The 11,538-nt window shown below is 35.8% G+C and overlaps 1 long non-coding RNA gene across 5 annotated transcripts; it reads right to left on the minus strand.

The window, feature by feature from the left end:
* Window positions 1-7,244: 7,244 nt before the first annotated feature.
* LOC139782844 (uncharacterized) lies at window positions 7,245-11,538 on the minus strand. 5 transcript variants are annotated; one of them, XR_011721015.1, is made up of 4 exons: window positions 10,342-11,538; window positions 9,624-9,769; window positions 9,352-9,534; window positions 7,245-9,169 (listed from the first exon to the last, which is right to left on the minus strand). It is a non-coding gene; the product is annotated as an uncharacterized lncRNA (long non-coding RNA). The 5 variants fall into 5 exon arrangements; XR_011721012.1 differs by having other exon boundaries at window positions 9,352-9,537; XR_011721013.1 differs by having other exon boundaries at window positions 9,352-9,552.

Here is an 11,538-nt window from a genome sequence, read left to right on the forward strand (position 1 = left end):
CTTCATAAATTTATTGATTTTTATATATAAAATCTGCTAAAAACGAATCATTCAAAAGCAATTATTAAAAATAAAATTTACCCAATTTCTTTTACTAATTGTACAGTTTAAATAATAGTGAATATATTATTGATAATATTAGATCATTTTACATGTTTGTAACGTCCTAAAACTATTTAATTAAATTTTTCTTTGTTTTTATTTTTCTCATAATGCAGTTTTATATTTAAATATAAAATTGAGATGCAACGTAAACTGGCATTCTTATTGATAAAACAGATTATAAGGTAGTAAAAATCAAATCGAATAGAATAAAAAACACAGCATAAGATCTTGCTGCGAAATTATGAGATAAATACTGGCATGCTGTCGGCATACTGCCAACATTTTGCTATGTGGGGTAAAGCAATTGTCAAGACACACACAGTAACAGACTACGAAGGTAGAAAATGAAAGGTTTCGAGTTTAAATCCTGATCGGCTCTGTTAATTTTTCCGTTTACCCCTCTCGCTATCCAAAATTTCCTTCCGTATCTTTCCTCCACCCTCACTACACTCTTTGTTTTCTCGTATATTTCCATGATCCTCTTTCCCAACCTTTCACTCACCCATGGTTTTTTCAGACATCTTCCCAAAACCCTCCTGTCCACTGAATCAAATGCTGCCCTTAGATCGACAAAAGCAGCCACTACCTTCTTTTTCCTCTTTAATCGCTTCCCTATCGCATAATTCAGTGTGTAAAGGTTGTCCACCACTCCTCTCCTCTTCCTAAACCCTGCTTGGCTTTCTGGAATCATCCCCTTCTCCACCATCTCTTCCCTCAACCTATTTGCTAATATCGACGCGTACACTTTGTACGCCGTCGGCATCAGCGTAATCCCTCTATGCTCACTCACCTCTTTTGCCCCTCTTTTTCGCTATCGGAACGACTACTCCGTCCTTCCACGCCTCTGGAAAACCCTCTCCTTTCCATACTCTCCTGCATACTTCCCATAACGCCTTTCTTAAACCACTTCCCCCATAACTCCACACTTCATTTCCTATCTCGTCCTCTCCCGCCGCTTTACCTTTTTTCAGCCCTTTCAGCACTCTCTCTACTTCCTCCCATCCTATCTCCTTCTCTTTCTCCACTTCCCCCTCCGCCCCTTACTCTCCCTCCTCTCCTTCTCCAAGCCTTCGCTTGTATTCCGTTCCTTCTAACATCACCCTAAAGTATTTATCCCACTCCTCTATTGTTATCTCCTTATTAATTTCTACCCTTCTTCTCCTTTCCTTGTTTATTACTTCCCACACCTGCTTCTCTGTTCTCGCCTCTCTTGCCTCTTTCAGCAGATTTCCCTTTTTTCTTCCTTTTTCCTCACACATTTCCTTATACTCCTTCTTTCTTCTCTTATGATCTTCTTTGTGTTTTCTCCCTCTTTTCCAGTCTCTTAATAACTTTTCTACCTCCTCCCTCTTCTTCCTACAGTCCCCATCCCACCATACTCCCTTTCCTTCTGCCCCTCTTTTTACTCTTCTCACCCTTACTTCCATCTTAATTCTTTTTGTCAACTTTTCGACCTCTTTATCTATTGCCCCCCTACTTATTTCTACCTCCTCCGTCCTTCTTCTAAACTCCTCTCTTGCCTCTTTCGACCAGTCCGTCTTTTAAACCCACCTCTCTCCCTCCGCTATTGTCCCTCTCCTCTCACCAACCCCCCCCCTTTGTCCACCCGTACTGCTACTGATTGGTGATCCGAATCTACCTCACACCCCATCTCCAATCTTGTCACTCTTTCCCAAGCTTTTCTAACTCCTATTGCGTAATTGATCACTGTTTCCCCCCTTCCTCCTGTAAAAGTCACCTCCCCCTCCTCATCTCCCTCCTTTGCTCCGTTCATAATTTCCCATCCTTCCTCTTCCATCCATCTAATCAGCCCTTCCCCCTACCTATTTATCATTTTATCTTTTGATTTTCTTTCAACAACTCCCTCTTCTCCATCCTCTAGCGCTCCTTTCTCCCCTGTTCTCGCATTGAAATCGCCCCCCAATATCCATCTCTCCTCTCTCCCTTCCCCCTCTTTTACCGATTTTATCTTACCCATCATCTTATCCAAGTTGCCGCTTACGTAAACTGTTGCCAATCTCCATTTCTCCTTCTTCCATCTTACTTCTCTAATCATTGAACTCTCCTTCTCCACCCATTCTTCTTCCTCTTCTAACCCTTTTCTGACTTCCATCATTATTCCACCTATTGCTCTTCCTTTTCTTCCAACTCTTTCTTTCCTTGCACCCTGTATACTCCAGTTGAACTCCTTTGGCACCCTATTCTTCATTTTCTCCCATTCCTCCTGTTCCAGCCACGTCTCCACCAACCTCACGATATTCCACTCTTTTATCCTTTCCCAAAACCCTTCTTGTTTTTCCTTCACTCCCGCTACATTCCAAAAGCCTATCTTTAGGCTTCCTTCCTGTTCTTTCCCCTCCTCCTCCTTTCTCCTGCATTCCTTTCTTCCCCCTTTCCCCATTCTCCCCTACTTTACCTCTTTTTCACTTCTTTTTCCTCATCCCAACTCCACCACTTCCCCTCTATCCAAATCTTTCCGTACTTTACCCAAGCTCTTCTCCTATTCCTTCTCTCCTTCTCAGCTATCCTCTACAGGCTCCATTACATTTTTCTTTCCTTCAAGGTCATGTCATCCTCTATTCTTTCCATCCTTCCTTTCAACACATTCTTCCTCTGCATTACCTCTCTTTTTCTTTCTCTATCTTTTAACCTAATTAAAACCATTTTCTTCTCTTTCTTCGTCTTACTTCCTATCTCTTTTACCTCCTCTATTTCTCCCTCCACCCCCATATCTAGCCATATCTTCTCTACCGCTTCTTTTAGCATTCCCTCTTCCACCTCCACCCCTTTTACTACTATATTGTTTCTCCTTCTGTCTCTCTCTTCTAACTCTCCCCACCTTTCTAGCTCTCTTACTTTCACTTCCATTGCTTTATCTCTTTTTCCTATCTCTTACTTTCCTTCCTCTTTCACTTCTCCCTGCCCTTCCTTCCTTCCATCTTTTTCCTTCTCTATACTCTCCAGTCTTTCTTTCAACTCTTCTATCTCCTTCTTCAATTCCTCCCTTTCCTTCTGCCATTTCACCTTTCTTTCTTCCACATCCGCCCTCATCTTCTTAATCTCATTTTTTATCATTTCTTTCTCTTTCTTGCTTTCTACCTTCTACCCTCTCTTTCTGTTCTTTCTTTAATTTCCGTATTTCCTCCATCATTTTACTCATTATCCTTATCATCTGTTCTTTACCCTCTGGCGATCTCACCATTTTCCTACTCCTTTTAAACGCCTTTTCCTTTTCTCCTCTTCCCCCTTCCTCTCCTTTTCTTTTAAAATAATTATCCATATCCGCTTTATCCTTTCCCTCAATTTCCTTTTTCATCCCCTCTACTCTCCTTTTTATCCCCTGCCTTCCTCTCACCTTCTTTATTCTATCGTCTCCTTTTCTCGCTATCTCGCTTCAAATCTACCGCCGCCCTACTCCTTCCCTTCTCTCTCCGAGATGTCACTACCTGTTCTCTCAGCCTTTCTTACTCTTCACCCGCGATGTCACCACCTCTCAACCGCCTGCCAAACTTCACTTTTTCTCTAAGGTGTCCCTAACCTCTTTCTGACCACACACCGTTACTAACTAACATCTCCTCTTCTACCCTTCCTTGCTTCTCGCCACCACTTCCACCGCCTTCGCCACCTCTCCCTTCCCTCCACCACTACTCTCCTCTCTGCTACTACTCCTAATCTCACTCTATGCTTTATTTTTCGCTCTCTATCGCGCTTGCTAACCACCCGCTTCCACCGCCTCCTACACCAAAAGTCCCTCTCCCTCTCTTATTAATTAATCACATATTATTTTATTTTTCAGACTCCCTTGTACTTTTTCAATCTTTTTCATTCTTACTCATTCTCTCTCATTTTATCTCATTTTGTTTTATTTAATTTGTTTGATTCACTCTCAATTACGTTCTTTCCATCACTATCTTTATGTAGTCTCCTTCCACTGTCTTTGTATAGTTTCCTTCTTTCTCATCTATTCTGCATCATTTTTCTAATTTTATTGCATTTTACTGCTTTACCTTCTCTCATTCTTTTTTATTCTTATTTGTTCTCACTCATAATGCTTTATTTTCGCTCATTGTCTTCTCTTTATTTCTCCCATTCTTTTTTATCTTCTCTGATTCTCTCTGATTTTTGTTCATGTCCTATTATTCAATTTTATTCTCATCTATTCTCTTAAATTCATATCCTGTCGTCCTAATTCTGTCTCTTTTCGCATTTTGCAGCCATTTTTTCTTATTCTCACTAATTCTCTCTCTCTCTCTCTCGCTCTCCCTCTCTCCCTTCTCTCTCCCTCTCCCCCTCTACCCTTCCTCCCTTTCTTCCTCCCTCTCTTTCTTGCTATCCCCCCCCTCTCTCTCTCTCTTTCCCCCTCTTCCTCTTCCTCTCTCTCCTTTTTTCTGCCTCTTGGCTCTCCTCTTTCCTTTTTTTTATTTTTTCTTCCTTCTATTTTTTTTAACTTTATGATATCTTAATCATAAAGAATAAAAGAATCATATATTACATAAAACACGCTGTAGCTATCTTCATCGTTGATGTGATCATGATTTATAGCATCAGTTATATCAATTATTGTTTAAAAATTTAAAGAAAAAAAAATTTGCTTTTTCTTGTCACGCAATGACTCAACGTAAATTTTTTTTTAAATAGGACGGACTTTAAAAAAAGCTCTAAAAAGAATAAAAAATGAAAAAAATTAACAAATAAAGAAGCTTTCAAAAGTATGAAATAATACTTTTAAGAATTTCTTTTAATTTTTTGAAGTCGGCGCCAAATTAATGATAATTTTAATAGCGTTTTTCATTGGCAGAATTAGTGCGCACTTACAAGTACGCTCCAGTTCTGCCAAAGAAAAACGCTATAAGTATTCTTTTCAATTTTTTGAAGTCGACGTCAAATTGATTTAGTAATTATTAATTTGGCGCCGACTTCAAAAAATTGAAAAAAAAAAAACTTAAGAATATTATTAATTTGGCGCCGACTTTAAAACATTGAAAGAAATTCTTAAAAGTATTATTTCATACCTTTTAAATCTTCTTTATTTTTTAATTTTTTTATTCTTTTTAGAGTTTTTTTGAAAAATCGGTTTTATTAAAAAAATTTTTTATTTTAAATTTATACTTCTTTAGTGCGTTATTCAATTGATACGAATCAAAAATAATAATTTATTATTTGCTTGTAATTATTAAGTAGCATATTTCCTTACTGCTCCGTACCCTGATGTTCTAACGCGATATTTTATGTACTAAAACTTTCCGGAGCAAGGATTGCTCTATAGTGAAAACCGCATCCGTCCAGTAGTTTCAGAAAAAATCGTGGACATATCTACATACATCATACTCGCCGAATTGAGAACCTCCTTTTTGAAGTCGGTTAAAAATAAATTATATTTAATTTTTTATCATGAAATTAAATTTTACACGTGACTGTTATGTCACATAGAAATTGATATATAAATCTATTTTAAAAAATAGAAAAAACAATTAAAATTTTTAAAATTGCTCAAAAATTTAAAAAAAGATAGAACCGACTTCAAAAAACTGTAAAAAATAAGAAAAAATTTTAAAAAATAAAAAAGCTTTACATTTTTTCTTACTTTTTAGAGCTTTTTTGAAGTCGGTTTTATTAAAAAAATTTTTTATTTTATACTTTTTTAGTGCTTTATTCATTTAACATGATTAAAAAATAATATGTAATCTCTTTCAAATATTATATATCTTTCTACTTCTTTCTGCACTTTTTCAATCAGTATCTCCAATATTTTTGCAATATTTTAACCATACAGGATAACTCCATCTGTTTTTGTTACATATAAAATTTTATTGCATTGTCTCGTATACTCTCCTTTGGTTTTAGTCTGTGTAATTCCTTACTTGTTGTAATTGGATATCATTTAAGGATAACATTTTCTTGTAATTTTTATTTGAGAAAAGTCGCTATTTTATAATTTAAATAAATCTTCGGGTAATTATGAAGAAAAGTGGCTTCCTCACCGATTTGTCTAAAACTTAATAAATATTGTGTAGGTCCACCTAGCTTACTGGCTGAAAAAGTGCAAAAAAGGGAGTCTTAAAAAATCTTTATTAAAACTTCCTATACACATAAAATCCCGAAAAGACGTAAAATGTAAGTGTAAGAAAATCGACCAATCCTAATCAAGTATTGTGCTGTCCGTAATCCCAGTAAAAGAAAATATTAGATTAAAATTAATCGATTTTCTTATGCTTATTACCTTTTATGTCTTTATGGGATTTTATGTGTGAAGCGGGGAGCACACACTTCTGCACAACGCATAATGCGTAAGCATAAGAAAATTGATTGGTCTATTTCCTTATGCACATGTGTATGGACCAATCAATTTTCTTATGCTTACGCATTATGCGTTGTGCAGAAGTGTGTGCTTCCCACTTGAAGGTCTTTAAGCCCCGGACACACACTTTTTCGTAACAGTAACAGTAAAGTTTCGACCAATCGCTTTGTTCGATTCGGGAACATACGGTCGTACATACGTTCCCGATTCAAGCAACGCGATTGGTCGAAACTTTCTGTTACTGTTACGAAAAACTGTGTGTCCGGGCCCTTAAAGGCTGTTGCACATAACAAAGTTTAAAGGTCAATCCAGACAAACTTGCATAGCGCATAAACATAAGCATAAGAGAATTGATTGGTCCGTATGCATGTGCATAAGGAAATAGACCAATCCGTTTCTTTATGCATATGGTTATGCACCTATGCAAGTTTGTCTGGATAGACTTTTATGGCTTCTGCCCACAGAACACGGAAACGCTTGCCGCGCGGCAAGAAGCGACACGGTAGCTAATAAACTTTTGGTTCTTACAGAAAAGTGACACGTTGCTTGGTTACCGCGTCGCTCCTTGCTGCGCAGCAAGCGTTTCCGCGTCCTGTGGGCAGAAGCCATTAGTCATAATTGTAAGGCCATAAGAAAATAGACCAATCACACTCGATTATTCTTCAAACGCAAGGAGAATAATCGATTATGATTGGTTTATTTTTTTACGACCTTACGATTATGGCTGAATCTTTGTTACGTGCAATGGCCTTAAGTTTGATCAAAATAAGCTCATAATCGTATTCATATATCGCATCGTTTATATTAAAGGAAATTCAAGGTTTATTGTACTAATTGCCAGTTTACGTACAGAAATGATTTATTTTTAAATTTTGATCAAATTACAATCAATACAAATATATCGGAAACAAGCAAGTTAGAGAATATCTCAGTTTTTTGGCTACCATAAGAATATTCAGATAAAATGACAGCTATTTTGTTAGGTGTCGATATATTGCATCAACCGCCATGTGTTTTTGCAAAATTCATGAGATACGTCCTATTAGTTATTATCATATCCGGAAGAAGAAACAACTGTTTTAAATTGATAACTGATTTTTAATAAATGTTGATAATCAATTTAAAACAATTGATCATATCTATTTTATAGCTTAGTATAGTAAAGCTAGTTTATTTGTTCAGACATCCACATTTCCACTAAGTATTATTATAGTAATAAAGGTATGCGCTAAGTCTGTACTTTAGCTAGATATCATAAAACATGTATCATTCTTTCTCTCTGGTACATCATACATTAGTATTACTAAGTATACGTTTACTTTCTTTTTAAATCATACGAAACAATGCAGAAAAAAACTCGATATCGAATTCTAAAGTTTGATATAGTGTATGCTTAGACTGTAGTAAAAGTAAAAAAATATATATATAATAATTAAAAGAAAAGGAAAAAAAGAGAAAAAAAAGAAAGAAAAGACGCTTAATTACGTGAAAAGTGTATTCAGAAATAAAAATCGATTCCTTGTGCACATCTGACCGTGTTAAATTCAAACAAGTCATTTTCGTCATCATCATAATGTTATTAATCAACACAGCTTTGAAACGTAAAAATCTAGTGTTGTTAAATAACTCTACTAATAATCGTAAATCAAAAACTCAATTTTCTCAAGTAAATAGAAAGGAACATCATTGGGAACACCTTTGAACCAGAATTTCTTGAAGCTGCCGCCTACCATTGTTACGATTAAATAATAACAGAAATCCATTTTCCTTGTACCGCATCGAGTTACATCTTAGTTATGTCACATTCATTTTTCGGTTTTCATAATCACCTCCGATAGCGCGTATCAAAGTAATCGACGAGATTATTGGGTCGAGTAATAAAGTGATAAAGTATCAAAGCAACAATACATATTTTACCTCAATACGGAACATTCGTGAAAAGTATGTTGAATAATTTGCCCATCGGATTAAGACACTATCAAGCTAAATTAAATAAACTCGATACCAGAACATCACACTACGAATACCAAATTGTATATATTGTGTAAGTACTGAGCGACATATCTAGATGAAAAATCTATCCAGAGCGATAATTGACGTACAAACCGCGCGTTATCCAACCTAATATTGGATCGTTAAACGTTAACAAGTGACCAAGGTGTACCATACGATACATCCACATAAGTTAGGAGAGCTTAGTATAAAAATGAGGCACAGTTTCACAAACAGGAAATCCTTCTTACCAAATGCTACTCCTCTATCTCCCAATAAATATATCCGTATATCAAACATGACAGTGTAATTACCATCATTAAACTAAACCATGCATGGATATTAATATTATGTGTCCTTAAATGTGTTTAAGGAGAATGACGATTTCTTAAATAACTGTCGTATTCTTATGTCGGTAACAAACAGTCTTAACAACGAGTGTAGACTAATCATGACGCGTTCTATAATCGTGTAATCCTTGCGTCGGTATGCGTCATGTTACGTGCTGGGAGTTAATAATTCTCATCAGGTGTAACGTAGCAACGTTAGTAGCGATTGGCAATTGGTGACGACGCAACGTAATTGCTTAATCACTGGTACCATTAATCAGAGTTTCTTTAGGCTTATTGCTCTGCTGCATATGAGGAGGACGAGACCGATGTTCTCTTTGGCCTTTAGGTCCCTGAGAACTGTTGTTAGATATGGATACGTCGTTCGCGGGTGTTCCTTCCTTGCTATTCATGGTCGATTGGTCGCACGGGCCGGCATTACTGCCTAAACAAATGTATATAGATTAACTCTAAATGTATTCATATACATATACAAATATGCGCGTCAGCCTACCGATCAAGCACGTCTTTCACACGCGTACACACGCACACGTGTACACGCGCACGTGTACACGCGCACGCACGCACACACACACGCGCGTGATCAATAAGTATTATTATTATTACCTTTATCAATGCTTGAAACATCTTGGCTGTCTAAAACAGTGTCTTCGTCATCGGTAGTACGACGATATTCATCTCTGCGATCTCTACGCTAGGTTGGAAGATGACTTTGTCTGCCACTCATATATCCTAAATTACTTCTCTGATAACCACCTCTTGACAGTAAAGCCCCGAACGCAATCTTCACTGCTGTCCAAAATATCTCTACGTAATCTTAATAAACTTTTATAAAACAATTTCGAAATAATACAAGCGATAATAATTTTTATTATTACCTCTCTATATATCTTAAATATGCATGAATTTTCTTCCAACTATATTTGTAATGTCATCAACTTTTCACGCTTGTTGAATATTTGCACCATGAGCACTAATAGCTAATCCCATCAGATCTTCTCGAACATTAAATTCATCGGTATATCTAAAATAAGGCAAATTTACATAATGCAAAAACAGTAATTATTACATCTGCTTATATATATAAAATATATGATTACAAAGATAAATATAATTTACTGTCTGTATCAAAAATCTATAATTACTGTAACGTATACCTTAGATTAGATTTGTACGAACAAGCAATAAATATTGAAACATTATAGATGACGTTAAAAGATAATAGTTACTTTCCATTTACATCAAAACTCAGATAATTCTCACTTGTGATGTCATTCTGTCTTTATTATTCATTAATTGCCAAAAAGGCTAGAACGACGTCACAAGTGAGAACTTATCTGAGTTTTGATGTAAAAATGTAAAGCACCTATTAATATGTAAAATATAATTTATATATATTTATTTATTTACTAATAATATCATGTATATTTATATAAAATTCTAACCTCGCGAGACACCACGCGAGCACACGTCATTGCGTTAAAAGATATTAATGTATAATATAATTTATATATATTTATTTACCAATATTTTATCAATAAATATTTATATATAATAGTGAATTATATTTATTATATAATAAAAAATCCTACTAACCTCGCAAAACACCACGCGAACACACGCCACACACGTCACATCGCACGATTTACACACGCGAAACTCGCCAAACTCGCCGCAATCTCGATCGCGCCGTCAATCTCGACCGCGCGCCAGCCAATCACGCACGCGGAAAAGCGGCAACACTACGTGCGAGATATTCGACTCCAAACAACAACTTCTCGCGTCTCCATGACTTTTTTTATTATAGACTAGCACGCAGCGCGCGCTACGCGCGCGCTTTCACGTCCAAACTTTTTCCGTTCCATTCACCTTAAAACACTCGTCCCACATCACCATTTCTCTCCGTTAAAATGTATTCCCTTTCTCATCCACTGTGCCAATGTCCATTCGCCACCACTTGTTTCTTTTTTTTCTCTCCGCTCACTTCACACATCTGTCTCTCCATATTTTGTTTTCTTCTTTCTTTTTACTTCTCGCATAAGACTTATCACACTTCGCTTCCTCGGCTCTTATTTTTCTTTTTTTTTCTTACACTTCACATTTGTTATCCCCTCTGCTTTTACTTCTCCCATTCTTCCTTTTTCTTCACTAATTATCTCTTCTTCCATTTTTTCAATATTTCCACCACTACCTCTAATTTTCTTTATTTTTTTATTTTATTTATTGAAAGATAATCTATCACATACTCGTTCTTTGTTATTAATTTTCTTATTTTTTTTCTTTATTTATCGAAAGATAATCTATTACATATTCGTCTTTCTTTCCCATATTTCTTTTTTCCACCTTACTCTTCACATTCTTTATCCCACTATACCTCCTTTGCTTTTCCTTCTCCCGCTCTCCCTTTTTCTTCACTATCTCTTCTTCCATTCTTTATTTAATCTTTTCTACCGCCATCCTTTTTTTTATTTTTACTATCTCTAATATTTTGTTTTTATTTATATTTATCTATTTATTTATTTATTTACTTATTCTTCTTTATTTCTTTGTTTTTCTTTATTTCTTTATTTATCGAACTCGCCGACATCTTAATGAACCAACCACTCTCGCGCGGAAAAGTGATAGTAATAATACATATCGACAGCGCGATACATATCGACTCAAGACACATCTACTTCTCGATCAAAATTAATTTTTTTAAGTTTTATTTCTTTTCTGCTTCTTCTCTTTATTTTATAAAACCTTGATTGTAAAAAAAATGTAACAATTGTACACAACAAATAAATTTCTTTA

Source organism: Temnothorax nylanderi, unplaced genomic scaffold (genome assembly GCF_030848795.1).
Source record: "Temnothorax nylanderi isolate EJ_2023f unplaced genomic scaffold, tnyl_v1.0 TNYL_tig0445_pilon, whole genome shotgun sequence".
Classification (NCBI taxonomy): Eukaryota; Metazoa; Arthropoda; class Insecta; order Hymenoptera; family Formicidae; genus Temnothorax; species Temnothorax nylanderi.